We start from the raw sequence: 23,065 nt of genomic DNA, 5'->3' as shown, positions 1-23,065 counted from the left end.
TAAATTACATCATCAATTAAATAAATTACACAGACATCAGAAGTATGCAACCTGATAATGTAATGAAAGTATGTAGCATTTATGAAAAATTGTGGCTCGAATTGAAAGAACAGGAAATTTCTACAAATATTCTCATATTTAGAGTTGATTTTGGACTGACATCACTTTCATGAATTATTAGTTTTTTCTTCTTGATTGGTATGATGTCTCTTTCATCACTTGAGTATTCGTGATACGATTCTGCTTCAATAGATGATAAATTAGGGGAGATCTCACATCGACTAGACTTCATGATGAAATCCATAATTAACAATTGCCTGTTGTTTTTTTGTCCCCCTAAATCTTTTTAAACATCCGTATATAGATTTAAACACTTACTAAGCTCCCCTTGGAATCGGAGATTTCATTCGACATTTGTGTCATATTGTAAAAAATGATTACCTAATTTTCTTCCCAATTCGAGTCCTACACTGATGACTTTAGCTGTGAATGCAGCTGGTTCAGATTGGTCTTCATCATGTTTATTTGTTTCATGAATCATGTTAACTAACTCATCCTCATTTAGTTCTTCATCAACCATTATTCCTTTAATATATGCTTGAGCTAAATCCTCAAAACCTTCTCCTACTACAGTTTGAGCCAATTTAGTGATCTGAGAATATTCACACTCTAATGGTAATCTATCATTCTCATCTTTAGCAACATCCAGCGTATTGCTTTCCAGCATGCGTTGAGCATTGATTGTTTAATCTGAGTATATGACAGTCCAACACAATCTAAGATTGTAAATTTCTTCCAAGCATCCATAAGAGTAAGATTCATTATTCTCCATTTTTTCTAAAATATACCTAAAGGTTTGTTTGATATACACAATGTTGTAAAAGCCAGAAAATATTACTTGATTCAATGGCTGTAATAAAGAAGTTGTATTTTTTGGGCAAAAAGACTATTTCTACTTTTTTGTGTTGTAAATTTTGAAGATGACCAGGTGCATTATCTATTAAAAGAAGAGTCTTAAAAGGCAATCCTTTTTTACCTAAATAATTTTTGACATCTGGGACAAACATGGTAAGAAATCATTCATTGAACCTTATGGCAGTGACCCGTGCTTTCCTGTTAGGCATCCAATAAAAGGGAAGGTTATTTATATTTGTTCCTTTAAATGAACATGGTGTTTTTGATTTGTTAATAACCAATGGTTTCATTATATAATTGCCTGAAGCATTGCAACAGAAAAAAATTGTATGACTTTTCACTACCTTATGACCACTAGCTGATTTGCAAGGTACAGTCAAAAGTCGTTAATTCGGACACCTATAATCCGGACCTCAAAGCTAAAAACTTTCTGCGCATGTGCCGCGTTAGCACATGCGCACAGGCGTTTTACGCGAGCGCGTAAGAACTTGACTACTGCGCATATGCGTGTGAGCAAGCGCAGAATACGTTTTCGCCTGCGCGTTTAATGTATAACGGACGGTGTAGGCTAAAATTATCTAATTATCTATTTCAGTTAATGTTAATGATTGCGTTGTTCCTTAATCTTCGAATAGGATCCCGCTTATTATTTTTTGCAGACTGTAAGAGCAATTTTATAAAAGTAAACTTGAACTTTCGATTATGTCAAATAGAATTTCCGATGCTGGAACTTCCAAAGGATCTACAAAACGAAAGTATGTTTCAATGTCCAACAAGCAAAAAGTGAAATTGCTGAAAAAAATGGATAAAGACATGAAGAATGTGACAGAGAGGTTAGTGAAAACGAAAAAATTTCCATTGACCAGTTAGTCGGTATTCTCGGCACAGCAATTAACGGGACTTACAGCAGAACTTTTTAACTGAAAAGAAATTATGTCTGTTTATAGAATTAAAGAGAAAGTATTAGTATCACATAAAATGAAGCAACTTAAACAACTTACATTGAAAGAAATGTTTAATAAAGTAAACAAATAAATATTAAGCTTTTTTTTTTTGTAAATTTTGATACCCTTTAGATCATAATTGTTCTTTATTTCATAAATTACGGTTTCATATTTTTAATTTTAGAATTTCTGCATGCCATCTTACGAGATTTAAACTGATGATCTATAATCCGGAAAAATCGATAATCCGGAATCGCCGAAGTCCCGACGAGTCCGGATTAACGACTTTTGACTGTATTTTTTTTTTTTTTTTCAGAACAACGTAGACACGTCAGCATTGAAGATCTGATCAGAAATGTAGGAGATCGTGGCAATTGATTTCAGCAAATTTTGCTGGATATTGTTGTTACATTCGAATCAGCAGATGCACTTTCTCCTTTCAATCTTAGATTATGTAAAGAATGCCTTTGTTTAAATATTATTAAATCTCTCAAACCAACCATGACTTGTGGAAAAAGATACCTTTTTTTCATCTGACAAAGTCGATAGTGACCGATTCTTAAGTGCTTTATAAATTTTTAAAGCCTTGTTTCTAATAGCATCAGTATCAATTGGAATCCATTTTAAATTTTCGTCTTCTACCCATATCTAATTCTTTTTCTAGTAGAGTCTTCATTTTTTTTTTTTTAATTGTCCTTATTGTGGCTTCATTCATGGAGTAAAATTTAGCAACATTTGTTACTCCTTCTCTATTACATAGATGATCTAATATTTTAATTTTTGCTTCTAATTTCATTTTTGATTTTTTTTTAAAAATCGTTTTGGCATTATAATACTTTAAAAAATTTACATAATTTATAAAAAATGCCACAAAAACTATAAATGTTGAAAACTTGCTAGTAAACATTCAGATATGTAGATAAAAATGATGTAATCCTTGCTGCTAAAATACTGATACTGCATTAGTTCGCGTGAACCATATAATTTAAAATTTTACTGTTATGAAATACATATACATACTATTGAGATTCCCCTAACACGGGGAATCCCCATCCTTGTTGTTGCCACCAGTGTTACCAAAGAAATGAGATTAAAAAATGACTTCAAATGTATGTATTTGCATTTATGCAGCAAATACTATTTTACTAAGTTTTTGAAATCTGTTAATTTTTAAACTGTGTAAAACTGAAATCATGTAAAACAGGTAAGTACTGTATAAATCGAGGGATAGGTGTATTTCCACGAGATGTTAATACATCAGAACTTTAAATGTCTGTACATATATACTTGAAGATGAAATCCTGCAAAGTTGACAAATGTTTTTAGGAAAATGAAAATTAAAATGGAAATACAAATTTAAATTTCAATAAATTTGACTTTCTTATCGTCAAGACTGCACTTGCATTGTTTTAGAGTGGAATTCATACAGAAAAGCTTCTAATTTCAAAATTGTCGTGTAGTTTTTGTAGTAAAATATATTCCTGTTTCTAACTTTTCCAGGTCTAATAAAGAATACTGCTTTAACATATGGTTAAATAAAATGAAAAGGCATGATCTTTTGTAGTATTTGTAATAATTTGTCTGTCATGTTACCACAAGTTTTTGTTGGTGTTAATTGTTTTTTATTTTCATTTTTTACTCAGAATTGCAGAATTCCAGGTCTTTAAATTTCTAAAAGATAAGCAACAAAGCATAGTATTTAAGAAAAATTTTTATTATTTGCACTTCAAATGCCGCATATGTCAACTAAGTTTAAAGTTGTATATTTTAATACAGAATTAAAAAGAATTAACACCAACGTGCTGCTAATTTGTGTGTGTCCAGTGAATTAGAGGAAAGACCATTCTTAATGCCCATCAACCATGATTTACCAACAATGCGAGAAACAGGCCATCTTTGGAAATCAGAATTTATTTTAGCAACATAAACGTTATTTATACTAGATTTGCATTTGCTGTCATGTAAGTTTTTGATGGGCTTCTGAAACAAAAGAAAATATTTGTTGGTGGTATGATGAAATAAAATATTTGATACTAATACTCTCCGACTGTCATCTAAAATCACACAATCGTTTCCTTTGTTGAAACAATTTATTGTGAATAGGTTTTCTTTTCCTTTTTTATTTGGACATCTGCAGCTTCATTTAGAGTATGCCCTTCCTCGATGAACTAATGTTCAGTTGTAGTGGGTTCCTGGGCATAGCCTTATCCCAGTGTAGTAAGTTAATACTTTTACGAATGTTAAAGAAATAATGTTGCTGAAGTTCGTAAAAATAAAAATTCGAAGAGCAGTTATGGCAGTGAAATGAAATGAAAGCAATTGTGACATTATAATCAGTAGTAATGGCAGAGTTTGCAGCAAATATAAGATGATGAGTTTTGAAGGTAAAACCTAGAGCTAGTTGGAGTGTGAGCAGCAGAGGCAATCGGGGGCGGAGAGAGAAGAAAAAGCCCTTTTCTTCTTTTTTCTTCCCCCTCTCCTCGAGTATTCAAGGCTGAATGGTTCAGTAGTCAGGTGGTAGGCGGGAGCTTGTTGAACTTCTGTTGGCTGGCAGAGGAGTAATCCTATTGGGTGAAGTGTGATTTACAGTGTGCTACGGGGAAGGCCTAGGCTGTTTTCAATCCATACACCTTTAGAAGGGTACAAAGACACACATCATTTCCAGGTTCCTGGGTTGTACCTTATCCTGTGTATAGCACGTGAAATACACTGGTGTGCAAAAATTAAGGACGAAGTCGAAAAATTAGCATATCAGCTGAACGAAGAGGCAGAGCGGACAGAAAGACCAATCCCGAGATTAAGTAAGGTGATCTACGGTAGCACTTGCGCAGATATGCAGGTAGACATAATGGGGGAGTGTCTGAGTTGTATAAAGCATGTTGTCGGTGAAAGATCAGTATTTCTGGCAAAGAGATTGCACACCGTATAGCAGTTAAAATCACACTGAGTTGCTGCTTCGGCGAGAAATGGCGAATAATCAATCTGTTAGATGACATCTGGATGCTTTTATCCGAGGTCATTGGGAAGTTGGAGGAAGGCCGCCGTGTGACAAGTGTGGCTGCAGAGATCAGAATTGCTCACAGCATCGTTTCACGACTTTGGAGACAATTTAAAACTACAGGAACAGCTATCCGGGGGTTCAGTAGTGGTCGTTCACGAGGAACCACACCTGCAGATGACCGGTATATTGCCTTACAGGCCAGAAGAAACAGGCGGCAGACAGCGGGAGAAATCGCTAGACACACGACGCAGGCGACTGGACGACAGATATCGCATTTTACCGTGGCCAGAAGACTGCAGGGTGGTGGTCTGTTTGCACGACGCCCTGTACGGTGTGTACCTCTAACGCCTGCCCATCGGAGAAGGCGTTCTCTGTGGTGCCGGGAACACCGGAATTGGAGAGACAATGAATGGGGACGAGTACTCTTTACAGATGAGAGCAGATTCAGTCTGAGTAGCGATTCTCATCGCATACTCATCTGGAGAGAGCGGGGAAGCCGCAATAATCGATCGAACATCATTGAAAGGGACAGGTATGGAGGTGGCGGTGTTAACTTCCGAAGGTTTAGCAAGACGGATGTTGTCTGTTTTTGGTTATGAAAAGTATAAATTGTTAGTGTAACTAACTGTGCGTTCTGTGTCTGGGTGTGAGATGTTAATGTAAAACTGAGTAGCGTAGTGATCAGCTAGTGACTCAGCTTTCTCAGTTTCTGTGTATGTGATCCCAGAGGGGCCATTAAGGGGCAGAATATTTGTGTAGCATCTATTATATCTAGAAGCAGCTTTCCATATACATGATCATCAGTAGAGAGTGATTCTAAATATCTAGACCATTTGTTTTGTGCGTGTACTGACTTCCTGATTCAGCCGATTTAAAATTCTCTTAACTTCTGGGCATCTGGTCCTCTGCCATATTTTTCTAGCTCTCTTTCTGTTAGCTAAAAGTTCTCTAATAGCAGGATCTCTGGCCCTACCAGTCAACGGGACCGCCTTGCTATTTTTCAGAGCACGGTTAAGTCTGCTAGTAAAATCTTCGATAACTGCGTCTAACTTGTCTTCACTGTGTATCGCGGGTAACGGGTACTGAGTGTTGTTTAGAGCTACCCAGTTCATAATAAAGGCTCTTTTGTGTGATGTACTATAGCTACTGATATTCACCTCCATTAAAACAGGGTTATAATCAGAGAATAGTTCACGTAATCTTTCTATCCTTGATGGTTGATAAATATTTTTTAGCAGGAAAAATTCAATAATGCTTGCAGATCTATAGCATGTTGGGTAGGAGGGAGCTACAACAGTAAAGTTGGCCGTTGAGGCAAATTGATTAACAATGTGACCATTTGAATTATCATTTCTGCAGTTCCGATTTTTGTGGTGTGAGTTAAAGTCTCTACCTATGATAATTTTATTGCTTAGTTTGGATATAGCCATTAAATCGGCGAAAAATCCTTCTGTGGTTTACGGTTGAGTAACTAGATCGAGACGAACGTGATTGGTTGTAGCGTGTGTGGTATGATTATGATAGCTACCGCCTTCATGGCCGAAAGCTGTTGAACTGTGATTACAAAGTGAGAGATGGAGCGCTTAAGGATCCTCGTTAAGCGCTCCATCTCTCACTTATTTCAATTTTTTCCACCAGCATTTTTGTGATTGGTTGAAATTCTTTCTTGTCTTCAATCCATACTAATTTAAAGGGGTGGCTGAGTGAATGAGGGGGTAGAGGACATGATGGAAAAATTAAATTAAGCCTGCTTCAATATTAATTAGTGATCTGATAGGAATAAAAATTTTAATTTTCCCAATTTTTGGTGCTAAGCTAGGCAATTAGGTATATTACAATAATTAGTTAAAGAATAATTAATTAGTTTTTTGGGTCTTTTTTAAACTGGTGTAAAGGCCCTTATTTTCGTGAGCCCGTCGTAATCGCAAAAATCAAAGCTTTGCGAAATACTTTTTTTTCCCCCCAACTTTACTTAAGTACTTTTAAAATTTTTCAACTTTCTGTTCTGTTCATATAAAATTCGTGAAATTTTCAACTCGCGAAATCACTGATATATTCATTTTTGTGAAAATTACGGCCTGCAAAAATAAGGGCCTTTACAGTAATTAAACGTTTATCAAAAACCTTTATTGTATGTCTCTGAGGATGGTTTTAGGCCTTTTCCTGTGTTCTTCAGATTTGATATGATTTAAAATTGGTATTGTGGACTTGTTTGCCCTGGTTGTATCATTGTAGAATTTTTGACTGGAGGAACAACTTTTGGTTGTGGTGGTGTAGGTAAATTTTGACTTGAAGTGCTTCGTTGATTTACAGTGTTAACTGCATTCTGGACATAATTAGTATCGTTTTCAGGGTCCAGAGGACGAAATATATTTTTCATGGCAATGAAATTTGATGCATCTCTAAGAATTACAGTTTTTTAAAATCTGTTTTACACGGGAACCGATTGTCCGATTTTGATGCGGTTTCCTGCATTCAATAGCAATTTCATGCTCCACAAATTTTATATCTGCATCTCAAATAGGATGCAAGTTGTGGGAAAATGCTTTTGAAAGCAGCAAGCCGCATCAAAATCACACGACTCGAAAGTTAATGATCCATTTTGATGCGTTTTGCTGCTTTCAACTGCAAATGCATGCCCCATCATTTTGATATAAGTTTTATGTCTGTATCTCAATTAGGGCGTAATTTCGCCGGGTTGTCTGTCTATACCAGGGTTTCTTAAACTGGAGTCGCTGGACTTGCAGCAGGGGGTTGCCTAGAATTTTAGCAGTTTTGATATTTCTTTAATTTATTATAATACTTTTACAATTACCAAATATTTTTACATAATACAATACATCTTAAAATAGATATGGCAATACAGACAAAAAAAAAAAAATGAATCCGTTTCGACGCCTTCATTTTATAATAGAAACGTTCATTTTTCTTGCTTTGCACGTGACGCTGTCATTTCATCTGTTACTTATTTAAAATGTTCACATTGTTCTATGTCTTAAAATTAGAAATTAAATGTAGTGACCTAAAACTGCAAGTGTACAAAAGAAAAAATTGACAGTTTCACTCACGCATGTGTCGGATTTGCGCAGTACTTATTGGGTTCCACAGAATTTTTGTAAATACAGTCAAAAGTAGTTAATCCGGACTCGTCTGGACTTTGGCGATTCCGGATTATAGATCATCAGTTTAAATCTCGTAAGATGGCATGCAGAAATTCTAAAATTAAAAATATGAAACCGTTATTTATGAAATAAAGAACAATTATGATCTAAAGGGTATCAAAATTTACAAAAAAAAGCTTAATATTTATTTGTTTACTTTATTAAACATTTCTTTCAACAAGCACATGCGTAAAGCATACATTAAGCATAGTCGAAATTAGAAAATTGCAACCAGAAAACTATTTGATGTGTACTTGTGATATTTATAATGACAAGGAATTTGATTTAAATCATATCAAAGACGGAATACATCGAGATGAAATACTACATTTAGTAAGGAATTATAAGCCGAATAAAATAAAAACATTTGCCCTGAAGATAAGGATAGTGCTGACAAATCAACTTCCAGTTCATTGCGCGCTGCGATGTCCCCCCCGCAGAGCAGCATGAAATTGATAAACAGATTTCGGAATGGTTAAGAAACAAAGGATATGCCTTTTTCCATTTTTTGCAGCAATTCCACTTTTTGTTTAATGGACTTCGAAACATACTTTTGCTTTGTAGATCCTGTACATATTAGTAAATATATATCGGAAATTTTGTTTGACATAATCGAAAGTTCAAGCTTACTTTTATAAAATTGCTCTAACAGTCTGCAAAAAATAATAAGCCTGATCCAATTCGAAGATTAAGGAACAACGCAATCTGCAACATTAACTGAATTAGATAATTTTAGCTCAGCTTATACCGTCCGTTATACGTTAAACGCGCATGCGTAAACGTATTATGCGCATGTGCACAGGCAAAGTCACAGCCGTAAAGGTCTTACGAGCACACGTAAACGCGACGCATGCGCAGAAAGTTTGTAGCTTTGAGGTCCGGATTATAGATCATTCCGGATTATGGGTGTCTGAATTAATGACTTTTTGACTGTATTATGGCGTCCTGGGAATCGCAAAAAATTCTCAGTGGTAATAAGGTATTGCAACTGAAAAATATACTATACGTATGTATGCCTTATAGGCTTACCATCCTCGTGGTTAGAATTAGCGTTTGAATTATCCGAGATTTCATGTTGTTTTCTTTTTATATTTAACTTAAAATTATCATTAAAAGCATTAGCAAGGCTATCTAAGGGTTTTTTTAGCATACTGAGATATTTAAAAACACACTTACCCTTAAGGGGCTCCAGTACTTTCAATGTATCACAGTTTGCTTTTGCCGTAAGAGGTGTATGCTGGTCCATGTCCGATGCGACTCGTACAGCATCCAATTGTTGCTTGAGGAGACGAGTATTCTCAATCTTAGCTTCTAAGGGGATGATTTGAGTATGGAACGAGTTAAGAGAAGATTAAGAGACATATCCTAAAATAATATGTCCAATTGTATCAAAATATTAGCAGTTTACAGCTATAAGGTGAATTATTCAGTATAATGATTTTTTAATGTTGACACTGATGGCAAATTGCTGCTAGAAATTCTGTGGTTTAGAGATATATAATCGTCCAGAATATAATATTTCATCACAATTATTCTTTTTCAAAGTAAAAAAATAAAATTTACAATAAAGCTTAGAACTAACATGAAAACTAATAGATAGTTCTTGTAACTATGCAATACATCTGGATTTATATCATAAAAATATTTTTCAATAAATAATAGATCAATAAATAAGTATCTTAATATTTTATTCATACTTACGAGCCAGATGATGGGTAACAGGTATAAGAACACACCTCTATTTTCCATGCAATGCAGAAAAATACATAGTAGCTTCATCTGCCAAACGGTCTAGTACATTTATGCAGCATTGTTGTCTAACAAGACTCCAGGTAACTCGAGAATCATGGGAATATTCCAAGTAAACACCACTTTCCCATTGAAATTTTTAAATTTCAGTCACTTAAATCTAATATCCATACATAATTTACATAATCTTACCACATAAAAGATTAATCATTATTATAATTAAAAGATTTACTTCAAAAGATATTTTACAAATAGATATTTTAGATAGGAGAAAAACATATTTATTATATATGCCTTGTACAATGACTAGAACTTTAAGCACTTAAGTGTAACTAAGCAGATGGAACAAATAAATATAATACTGGTTTTTGAGTAAATGGAATCTAATTTCAAATTTTTAAACAAAGTAAGGGGGGTATCAAAGTATCAATATACGACAATTCCAATAATGAGTATAAGGATGGTACCTTACTCTAGATATAATATTACATGAATAATTAATTTTTATTAATCATGTATAAATATTCCTTTCTTTAGTTTTGTTAGTCAAAACATACTTTTATTTTTAATTATTAACTGTACAATGTTTGTCATTTCACAGCAAAATGCATTGTGAAGGAAATACATAAAGTCCATGCGGTGACCAGACAAAAGGACGAAAGTGCACACGACAAAAGCCCACAAAAATGACCCCACTGGGATAATTGCCCACGCGACTAATACCCACACCGATGAAAGCGCACGCTGATAAGAGTCCACACTAACAAAAACCCACACCGATATATACGTCATGAATAGAGATAAAATAAAAAATAAATGAATAAGAAATAATTGAACAATAAATTTAAGTAGCGGAACACATTTCATTTTCGTCTCCGGCTGAATTAAATTCCTATATATATATATATATATATAGTACAGAGAGTCAATCAAAATAATATAATTAAAAACATATACATGTATGTATCTTTGTTTTTATATTTACGCAAGAAATGGAAGTGCCTTTGTATAAGTGTGACAAAGGGAGGTGAAAGGGAATACTGGCCACACTGCTTATTTTAATTCTACAAAATTATAAGGAGTATAATATGTATGTAAATTTTCATCATATACAGAGAATAATTTATGAATAATTTAACACTACAGAAAATTTTGCATTATATGAATTTAATATGGAGAATTAAAGCCGAACTTTCATTTTAACGAAAAAAAATAAAAGTACAGTATTCTATTATGATTAAGCACAAACACCGTTTTAATGGTGAATAAAAAGCATGGTTTCAAATAATCCAGTTAAATTTTGACAACTTGGATTTTACATAAATTAATTTCATTCCCACTTGAAATTTAATTTTTTTAATCATAATAATTACTCGTAAAATTTTTCAGGAAGTCATAGTTATTTTGGATTTCCTGAAAATGTGTGCTGGTTTTAAGTGGGCATTCGTCTTGTGGGCTTTTGTCATGTAGTTTTCTAACTGGCCGCTGGCTATTCAGGCAGGAAACCATTGCCTTCCTTTTCTTTTGCCCCCAGCTGTGTGAAAAAGCAGTTAAAGAGAGGAGAGCCTTGCTTAATTGCTTTATTCCCTATGGAACCTGGGGCGCCAAAGAAGGCCTCAGAAGGGAGGGTGTGGCAGGAGAACAATTAAAGAGGATTTTAAATGTTTTTTGTTAGTTACCTACTAGAAAATAACATTATCTGAAATTCCGCTTGTAACTGAAGTTAACCCCTTTCTTACATTTCTTTAGTATAGTTCTTGAATAACCTTTTGTCTAAGGATTTAGTTAGAATTTCAATTATTTTAAAAATTTCAATAATTGGAAAATGAAAGGAATTAAATATTTTTTAACCATTTTTAAAGGGATAATTCACTGTTTTTGCAGTAAAACTGCAGAGTGGAAAAATATGCTAGTTCCTGATTTGATAGTGTCTCTAACAACTTTTTGATGAACTAATTAAACATGCTTGTTATATCAAAGCCATTGTTTAAAAGTAAAACTACTGAACTATTTCTAAAAACATTAAATTATTACATATATTAAAATTTACGTACAAGTAATATTTTTTATTTTAACTTTCATATGGTTGAAAACGCAACCATGTGAAAGTTAAAATGAAAAATATGAAACCGTAATAAAAGTTAAACTATTCGAATAATTTTAATAACACAGGTTTCTGAACTTAGCAACAAGAGGATTTAAGAACCATGAGCCCAGCGTTGTAAGAAAAGTAATCTTGCACATTAAAAATAATTTTTATTTCAATAAAAATATTATATTACTCGATTAACTGTAAACGCTTAAAAAACAGTTCATTTCAATTTACCATAATTATTTATATACAAAAACTTTGATTGAAGCAAATTTAAACAGCATTTAGAAACTGAAAATTCACTGGAACACTTCTTTTGTGGGTTTTATGCTGTTATTACGTGTTGAATATTATTTCGCCTAGATTAAGAAAAAGAAACTCATAACATGTAAAAATTTATTAGGTAGAAAAACTATCAAATTAAGGTCATTTTCTTCTCCTCGAAGTGCATTGATTTCCTTATACGAATTTCATATTCTGACAGCACAGAAATAGTGGCCACATATCTTGTAGGAGGTATTTCTTAAAAGCCTCATGTGTTGACGATCAAGTAGAAAAAAAATGTTTTGTTATGGAGTTACGTTTTGAATAACTTTTTTCTTCTATTGAATGAGTTCAAAGTTTCTAATATCTTGTTTTCTAGCATGAAATGTTTCACCAGTTTTTAAGGTTCTTTTCTAAGAATAATTCTAATTCATTAAGCAGAAGTTAGTAAGAACAAGTAAGGTGTACTTCAAATTTGATCTCTTAGGTTTATTAGGTCTGGCTACCAAATAACTGTTTTTGAATTCAACATCAAATTTTAAACATATATTTTTTTTTAAATTTGTGTTTTTTATTTTCAAAAAACATGCACGTAATCCGAAGTTTCTGTGACAAAAGTTAGTATAAGAAAAGTGGGACAAATTAAATTATCTGTATATTTAGTCACTATTAAAAACGAATTCTGGCTAGACTATGGGTCCTCAATCAGGAGGAATAGCCCTAAGGGGAATTTCAAAGTTTCAGAGAGTAATTTAGTCCACCTTTTCTTTACGTATTAAGTATTTAGATTTAGTTTATGAATACAAAATAGAACATTTATTCAAATTTTGGTATTTACCAACATGTTTGATACTTGTTTAATTTACTTAAAAAATAATCCGTATTTAAACAAACACATATCTACTTTTCAAGTTTTGGGAAGGAGAGGTTGAATGATCATTTAGCAATGGTGGAAAGGGTATATGGGGAAAAAGCTGGTGAGAATCACTGGTCTAGACTGAGCCAACTTGATTTAAATATAGAATTTTATACTCTATATAGAATTTTATACGAATCTTTAGTTCTTACTGTAGAGTCATTAGGTTTTATATATATATATATATAATGTTGTATGATCTTAAATCCATTTAGTGCGAATACAAGTTATTATTACTTGCGCAATTGCTGCAAAGTTAGTTAATAATAATTTATTTCCTAAACAGTATTGATTAATTGATTATATTATCTCCCGAGTTTAATTAAAGTAGAATTATTTTAAAAGTGTGAATCTATACTGTATATAGGTATACAAAGATACACATACATATACATGTATGTGTATCTTTGTTTTTATATTTACGCAAGAAATGGAAGTGCCTTTGTATCAGTGTGACAAAGGGAGGTGAAAGGGAATACTGGCCACACTGCTTATTTTAATTCTAAAAACTGGTAAGTTATAACTGGTAAGTTACTGGTTAATACTGGTAAGTTATATTTTGAAAGATGTTTTGAAGTAATTTGAAAGCAAAATGTTAATAATGTTTTAACGGGGACTGGAGTTAAATCATCACGAAGAATAAAATTTCAATTGTAAAAGGAAAATTAAAACATGTAATCATTGTCATTGATCGAAAATTAGTTGACTTTTCAAGGGAATCAAACCAACTCCCGTTCAATGAACAATAATTGATAAAAATACGTAAATACGAAAGTTTCGTCTGGTGTCCGCCGACAACATCGCGGCAAAAACATCGCGGAGGAAAACGTCGCGGAGAAAACAACGCAAGGCGAAAACGTCGTGCTACAAAACATCGTGGGAGACACATCGCAAAGAGAAAAAGATCGCAGTTCTAAAACATCGTGGTACAAAATATCGTCGTCGAAAATAAAACGGTTCAAAAACTTCGCAATTTAAAAACATAGTCGTCGAAAATATCGTGATAAAAAATAAAGTATCTACAAATCATCGCATGACGATAACATCGCAGACATGCTTTAATAACTGTAAATGGATATTCCCATAATGATTCGTGAGCGCAAGAGGGTAAGAAGGATAATTTTTACTTTCATATTTTTTATTAATACATTTTTGCTGAGAAAATAAAAAGGAAACTTAAGCATAGAAAATTAATGCAACTTATAGCACTTAATAGAATTTTAAATCGACATAGTTAACTAACAAAGACCATAATAAATTATTTTTCATAAAGATTTTACAGGTAATTTTTCATAAAAAGTATAATCTATTAAGTTGCATTTAATTTTCTATGCTTAAGTTTCCTTCTTATTTTTTCAGCAAAAATTTATTAGTTAATAAAAAAATGTGAAAGTAAAAATTATCCTTCCTTACATCACTTGCGCTCACAAATCATTATGGGAATATCCATTTACAGTTATTAAAGCCTGAAAAAAGCATGTCTGCGATGTTATCGTCATGCGATGATTAATAGATACTTTATTTTTTACCACGATATTTTCGACGGCGATATTTTTAAACTGCGAAGTTTTTGAACCGCTTTATTTTCGACGACGATGTTTTGTACCACGATGTTTTAGAACTGCGATGTTTTCTCCCACGATGTTTTCGCCTTGCGTTGTTTTCTCCGCGATGTTTTCGTCTTTACTCGAGTTATAAGTTAAAGCCAAACCGGCAATTCTAGTCAGGCCAAATATTTCCGCGAATAGAAGGAATTATGAACCAATGCTGATATTGAAAGAACTTATTCTTATGAAGCATTTTAGTCAATTCAATTTGGAGTAAAAATCAATTACTGTAGAGAAATCCTATTTAACTCGAGTAATCGTCCCCGACACTTTGATGTTTATGCATTTGAGTACTATATTATTTGTAGAAATTAAACATTGGAAATTGTCATTATGAAATCGAATTCAAAGTAAAGTTGAAATAAACATAGAAGATTATAAAAAAAGATAAATAATGCAAAATTTGTAAAAACAAATCAAAGACAATATAAAAATAATATAAAAAATAATATAGAAAATAATATAAATAAGATCAGTGAATGTACATGAAGATATAAAGGCCAGAAAAGGTATTAAGTAACTGTCTATTAGCTCTTGGACAGTGAAAATGCTTTTTTCCTTTCTTAAATTCTTAATCATTGCGACACGACAATTAGCCAGAAATTAATTAATTTCCATTCACTAGTATTTTCAAAAAAATCTTAACAGATGGTGTCTTTCAGATAAGAACTCCACAAAATACATCCCTCAAGAATTCCAAGTCCCACCCACTACCATAAATTGCTTCAAGTTTTACCGACTGATATTATTCAAAGCCCCTACTGCCGTTAAGAATTTTCGGACACCCTACACTTCTGAGTCAGACACGAAGAGAACACTTTGCCAACTCCCCCACTAGAAAGAATGTAAGTTACTTAATACCTTTTCTGGCCTTTATATCGTCCTGTACATTCACTGTTCTTATTATATATTATTTTCTATATTATTTTTTATATTATTTTTATATTGTCTTTGATTTGTTTTTACAAATTTTGCATTATTTATCTTTTTTTATAATCTTCTATGTTTATTTCAACTTTACTTTGAATTCGATTTCATAATGACAATTTCCAATGTTTAATTTCTACAAATAATATAGTACTCAAATGCATAAACATCAAAGTGTCGGGGACGATTACTCGAGTTAAATAGGATTTCTCTACAGTAATTGATTTTTACTCCAAATTGAATTGACTAAAATGCTTCATAAGAATAAGTTCTTTGAATATCAGCATTGGTTCATAATTCCTTCTATTCGCGGAAATATTTGGCCTGACTAGAATTGCCGGTTTGGCTTTAACTTATAACTCGAGTAAAGACGGAACACTTTCATATTTACGTATTTTTATCAATTATTGTTCATTGAACGGGAGTTGGTTTGTTCCCCTTGAATTCGCGGAAATATTTGGCCTGACTAGAATTGCCGGTTTGGCTTTAACTTATAACTCGAGTAAAGACGGAACACTTTCGTATTTACGTATTTTTATCAATTATTGTTCATTGAACGGGAGTTGGTTTGTTCCCCTTGAAAGTCAACTAATTTCCGATCAATGACAATGATTACATGTTTTAATTTTTCCTTTTACAATTGAAATTTTATTCTTCATGATGATTTAACTCCAGTCCCCGTTAAAACATTATTAACATTTTGCTTTCAAATTACTTCAAAACATCTTTCAAAATATAACTTACCAGTATGGATGCACGCTTTTAAAATAATTCTACTTTAATTAAACTTAGGAGATAATATAATCAATTAATCAATACTGTTTAGGAAATAAATTATTATATATATATATATATATATATGCGGGAGAAAGGAAAAATAAGCAATGCCCTCTTCGAGACTCGAGCCTGGATCTTTCGAATACGAGCCAATTGTACTAACCGTTACACCATGAAGGCATTCTAGAAGGAGGGAGAAAATACCTTATTTACTCCCCCTTTTAAAGGCCACTGGGTATTAGGGGACCCAGTCGTCAAATCTTGGTGGAGAAGAATCATCATCCACCACCTTTTTTTTAGTTCAGGCATCATGCAGGAGATATGAAAATTTAGCAATGTGCTTGCCTGGACTCTTAACTTGAACCTCTCGAATACGCGCCGAGTGTGCTAACCATTACACCGCGAAGGCATGCTGGAAGGAGGGAGAAAATACTATCCTGTTATGTATTATTTCAGCCTGTACTGTCAATTCTACTTTCCGCTTCCTCACCCGGATGTAAATAAGTTAGTAAGTAAACATGTTTAGAATGCAAATGAGTGAAGAGTATTTATGGCGAAGCTTTTGCGATTGAAAGGAATTGCGAGAATTGGCTATGTCAACTTTTGCTGTCAGGGTTTAGCCGTTGCATTAAGTGGACCAGTAAGTTAATTTTCTGAAAAGGCCTGTTAGGCTAATCTTGAAATCCTCTATTTATTACCTTGAAAATTTAGGTTTATTGGTTGTGCTGATGCTTTAGCAACTCAATATTTTGTCGATTGAGTTGTTAAAATATCAACACAACAATTTAAGTATTGTTGTATGGTTGTGCTGAAACTTTAGCAACTCATTCGTCAATATTGAGTAGCTAAAGTATCAGCACATCTGTACAACAATATTTAAATGTAAGCAGTAAGCATAAATATGCAGAATGAAGTAAGCTTTGTAAACAATTTTATAGCTAACTTAATTTTGATAGCAAACACTCATGTAAACAGATCATATTTGCAAACACGCCCTAAAAGAACATCATCAACATCATGCCTTTATCTACTGCAATATGCAATGTCCTGAAAGATGATGCCTGTACCATTACAATAAATAATGCCATAAAACATATACATGTACAACTATGTATCGCTATATATATCATGTAATGTAATGCATTTTAATTTAACGCTCGACGGTGCAGAACTTGCGGTGTTGGCTGGAGTCACAATTTCATTGTGACTCGAAGACGCCGGAATGTTGTTGTTTTTCTAGTTTGTGTTTAGAGCTAATGTGTACTTACTTCAGGTAAATATTAGGTGGCTCCTTTACTTCTATGTAACATAACATCACAAGCAGTAGTCTATATGTTAAGCACAAGGTGTACTCTTGGATAAAAGGTTTCAACCTTTAACCTTATTCTATTGTTACTGAACATCAAGTTGATTAGTGAGTTTGGTTTGGTTTAGTGTATGTGAGCACAGCAAAGCCTCGAGGGCTATCTGCCTGAGTAGAGGGATGCCTTCGTGGAAGTCTTTCTAAGAGATACTGGCTCATGTACAAATTACACATGGGGAAAACTACGAAAAGGCCCATGCAGTCAGCCCGTCTGCGGGATTGGAAACTCTGACTGAACTTCCAGTGTTCCACGACTTTACCGCTTGGCGGGCTCTTTTGACTAGTGAGAAGTCACCAGCAATCTTACAGAAGGTCATTGACAGTTTGCATGCTCCTGTGAAGGATTATAACTTGTTTGTTAGCTCCATTCTTGAAGCTAACATTCAAACATAAAATTCTATGTTCTACTGGGGTTAGTTTCATAAAAAAAAATTCTATTGATTTCAAAAGAGAAAAAAAAATTTAGCATTTTTTGAGATAAGAATAGTTGAGATAAGCAGTATGCATAACAACTTACATATGTTACATTCTAAACGTGAAAAAAAATTTTTTGATTGGTAGAACGTATCTCATCTAAGACTTAATCATTTATTTTGGATTCGCAAAACTTTCTAGACATTGTTCCTTTGAAAATAAATCTGAGAAAAAGTTCAAATATCAGAAAAAATAAATAATTAGTTAGACAAATAAAAATTAATAAATAATGGAGTAAAAGCTGTACATTAAGCAAGCGTCAGTCATCCAATTCTCAAGCTTTTCATGTAGGCACAAGGCTCAACAGCGGCTAAGCGGTAAAAAACATGGAGGTAGGAAGTAAGATGGAGTCGCCCTAAACAAGTTTCTCCGTACCCTGCTCTGAAGCACCGGCGATCCCTACGTGGTGACCAAAAAATTGGGTCATTTACCATTGAGTTCTATGGGATTTGACGCGTTCTGGTGTAAATATTTTGTAATTACGTCGCAAATATACATATAAATGTATATATTTTCTTTTTCTACAACACTTCAGAGTCCTAAGTATGTGAAAACAACATATTTTTAAACAGCATTTCATTCTGAACTGAATTAAATGCTATACTTTTCACAGGACGGTTTAATTTGAATGAAATATTTTCACAAGTTTTCGTTAATTACATTAGGAAAAAAAATTAAGGTAATTCGATTTTATTCGGTTAAGGTACAAAAATTAAGATCAAAGTTTATTGTATTATTAATATTAAAATTATGCATTATTTCTTTTCTATTTATAGAGCTTCTTCCTAAAATTCTTTCTTAAATATGACATGGTTTTTTGGCTTCTTTTAAATCGAAAACATAAAATTCTATGTCAATTTATAATTAATGCTCTATTCGGTTCATTTTAAATTAGAGAATTATTAGGAATTAGCGAAAAGGGAATAATTCTTTTAATTATACTTATCAGATTTTTTTTTTTTTTTTTACCCTTCATTTCAACAATACATATTCCAAAACTCTTTATTACGTTCTTAAGTGCACATCTCATAGCATTTGCTTTACAATACCTTTTAGCAGATTGCTTTCCAATACGAACAATTCTTGCTTAAATAGTTTTATAACGTATTTGTCAACAGGATTTCAATTTATGTTTACAATTCAATATTAAAGTTATTATATATTTAGATAACATTTATAATCATTATAAATTAGATACATTTAATCATTAGATTTCTTCACAGTACTTTCACAGTTGTTTATAAGTGAATAAATTCTTCATTTCAAATACATTTATAAATAATTTAATGAATATTTAAGTATTTTGTCAAAGGCAGATATATGCTTTTTGCAAGCACGTGCATAAATACCCATACATATTTCCTATTTATCATTTCCGGCATGTGCAAATCTTTAATTTCTGTGCATTCACTATATTTTTCGTGTAAAGTAATTTACACTAATTTAGCATACACCCGAAAGTTTTACATAAAAAATATATATGAATATAATTTGAATGAAAATTATAAGAATTATTTTTAATACCCACTCAAAGGTCAGTTTTTCTTCAAAATTCCTCCACGATGGCATCTATCTCTTTAGGCAGATAGCCCTTGCATGCGTTACTCTATTTAATAAAAACTTAATCTGACCTATGTGCCTAATTACAAATATTTTAACATACATAATTTTATATTTACATTTAGCCATCAAGTTTCAAACTTTTCAAATCTTCTAGAAAATAAATTTTGGCAGATCTCTTTTAACAATTTTCTTAAAATCTATATTTTTGTAGTGCAACAGCTTAGAATTTTATAAAACAAATTCATAATCAAAATCGCTGTTGTTAGTTATCGAAAAATAACCAAGATGCGATTTTTGCGTAAATGTCAGTAAACTATACAAATTGCTATTATCCATCACACTATGAATGTTTCTTTCATGCGAAAGTGTCCCTTTTTCGATTTCTATGGAACTGTCGTGTGTCGAAATACTATCAGAATCTTGTCAAGCGAGCTTCTGAATGTAAACAAAGAACACCCCGTCTGGTGACCCAAGCTTCAAAGCAGTGCTTCACTTCTACCGCGGAATGGCCCCTCCTCCCTTTCCTACCTCCATGCTAAAAAACGCTGAACACTGGTAGCTCGGTCCGGGGTTTAAATTCCGATGGAAAGGCTGACAGCATGGGCACTTTCGTGGTTTTCCCCTTGCGTAACATGTATACGAGCGAGTTTCCTTTAAAATGTCCTCCACGAAGGCATGCCTTCCCTTGGCTTAGTGTCATTTCGTCCGTTCTCTTTTCATGCCGAGTTTGAAATAGTGTCGTTCGTCTGCTGCCATTCGCACTTATTCTGTCTTTCCCATTTCATTCGATGTTCGAAAAGTCACATTATGATTAAGAAAAGATATTATTCAAACGAACTGACCCTTACTACTTTGACCTAAGTTAGCCTTTGTGTTCTAATATTTATTAAACATTTTCTTTGGATAAATTTATTCTGAGCAGAATAATGAATTTCAGACATGTTCAAGAGGTGTGTGTTTGAATGTAATTCCATTTTTGTCATATAGTGTCTTTTTTTTCAATTTCACATACTTCTAAATAAAAATAGAACGCCTGTTCCTCTGCTTTGACAGAAAATCAAAATGTAGCAAGTGTATAACGAAGATGTACATGTTTTATTAAAAATATAGCGAGCCCTCTATAACGCAACTGTTCATGGTTTTAAAGGATTTTGGTTGTAGATATGGTGATCTTAGAAATGTGATATTCACTGGCAATGTTTGTTTATGTTCACAAAAAATACAGGTTTCTTTCAAAAGGTGACCTCTTAGAAATGTCGTCAATAGATATAATTCACTGTAATTATTTTCTAATGGATAATGGAATTAATTTAATCTAATGACTAGAAAACAGCTATTTACCGTAGGGAGATTTAAAAGCACTATAACTGTAATTAAGAGCACTGTAATTGTTCCTTCACAATCAGCTGTAATATAAGATTAGCTGGTTTCTGTGTATTTTTCATGTTATGTAACTGATATCCATAAATCTTGAACAAATATACAGCAAATGCAAGAGAAATTATTAAAAAATTACAATTTGAAACATTAATACTATTTTTCTATTACTATATATAATACTATTAATGAATGATGAATTTATATAATATGTATACTTAGAATCTAAAAGCGATGAACTTTGATGACTCTATAAATATATATTTATGTAGTTACAAAATTTTATTAGATGTTATTATATGCATAGTTCTTTATAATCTTCCCAATCTCTAATGAAATGTTACATATTTATTACTACAGTTTGAGATGATTTTACTTAAATTTGTAGATATGCTGACTTCTGAGAGTTGTTCCATCCCCACCCAAAATAAATAAATAAATAAAATAAAAATTAAAAACACTATTCCGAATTGCTGTAGTTTAAAGATTAAGAGGTTACATTTGGAATTCATTTTTTTGACAGGGTGTCAGCTGACAATTTTAATTTATTCTGAAGTCCAAAAGAAACTATTTCTAGAAAATCACCAAATTATAATTGTTACATTCAAAAAAGCTTTCAGTGAGAAATATGTTTAAACTTTGATAATAAGCTCAGTCTAAAGTAAAGAATAAAGTATCTCTTAGCCAAGTTTTCATTGTGCTTAACTGTTTTAATATTCCTAAACTAAAAAGGAACTAAAATGAACTAAAGGAAAAACTAAAAAGAAATTTAAAAAAAAAAAAAAAATCTGAAATGTTTCAGATTTTAAATTACGTCCGAAGGGGCGTTTTTTAACATTTTGTGTGTTACCTTTCTTTATCAAATATTATGTTCCTCGCACTTAAACCATAAGATCCAGTGCAACAGCAATATCGCAAAATACTCGTAGTTTTAAAACGAGCATATCTTTAGAATTTCCGATACAGAGACTCACGCGCTGGAGATAAAAATGTTTTTTCTGCACAACGTTGCCATTGCTCGCTTTGAAATCCTTGAGTTTGTTAATCAAAAATTCGTCAAAGTTTTAAAAAATAGGAAATCGATCATAAAACAAATTTCAAATTTCAAATTTGGTCTTCCACATGCTCATATTCGTTGGAGGATTACGTTATTCAAAATTCGATGACTCTATGTACCATTGTTTTATCACAATACGAGAAATATACATACATTTATGCAGATTTTTCATTATTTAATTTCTTCAAATATAATGCAGGACTCTAACATTTTGTGGCAACAGTTTGAAAAGTGAACCGACGTTTATGAGTCCGACGCAAAATGCCAAAACGAAACTAATAGTCCTTCGGGATTCAAATCCCTTTGGACTAAAAATAAAATTCAAGTGTTTTTAATTAAAAAGTTAATGGTTTTAATAATGAAACATAATTATATTTAATCTCAGTCATATTACCTTAAAAATGGCATGTGAGAAACTCCGCAATGATATTTTTCATTTTCACATACTCATACCAAAGTTAAATAAGTAAATAAATAATAAAATGCAATTTCAGATTTATCATCCAAACGTTATAGCTAATCACTTAATCAGAGAGTATAAAGTTTGCTTTCAATGTAATAAATTAAACAAATAAAGAAGTGATAAAATACAAACTAGACATATATTTGAAACATTGAAATTCAGATTTGAGTACTCCATTTATTATAATTAAAATTATAAATACACGATTTAGTAATAAAAAAATAAGCCCCTTTTATCGGCGTGTGCTTATATCTGTGTGGACTTTTATCAATGTGCGCTTTCATCGCTGTGGGTATTTGTCGCATGGTCAATTATCATAGTGGGCCTTTTTTTTGTGGGCTTTTGTCTGTTAACCAGTCCATGCATATCATTAAAGCTTCTTTTGATAAACATTAAACATAACAGTAAATGGCAA

The 23,065-nt window shown here is 32.5% G+C and overlaps 1 long non-coding RNA gene across 8 annotated transcripts in view; it reads right to left on the bottom strand.

Annotated features, from left to right (window-relative positions):
* LOC146995853 (uncharacterized) overlaps positions 1-22,171 on the bottom strand; it is a 99,257-nt gene extending 77,086 nt beyond the window's left edge. For 2 of the 8 annotated variants that reach the window (XR_015042573.1, XR_015042574.1), the window contains exons 1-2: positions 21,981-22,171; positions 9,198-9,386 (exon numbers count right to left, since the gene is read on the bottom strand). This is a non-coding gene — a long non-coding RNA (uncharacterized LOC146995853). Of the gene's footprint in view, positions 1-9,197; positions 9,387-9,722; positions 9,956-19,718; positions 19,937-21,980 lie in introns of those variants that run through there. The other 6 variants (XR_015042578.1, XR_015042576.1, XR_015042575.1 and 3 more) reach the window with 6 other exon arrangements.
* Positions 22,172-23,065: the final 894 nt, after the last annotated feature.

Source organism: Stegodyphus dumicola, chromosome 8 (assembly GCF_044657685.1).
Source record: "Stegodyphus dumicola isolate Sdum_Otavi_A_Nest chromosome 8, ASM4465768v1".
Taxonomy (NCBI): domain Eukaryota; kingdom Metazoa; phylum Arthropoda; class Arachnida; order Araneae; family Eresidae; genus Stegodyphus; species Stegodyphus dumicola.
This window is presented reverse-complemented; position numbering and strand designations above follow the sequence as displayed.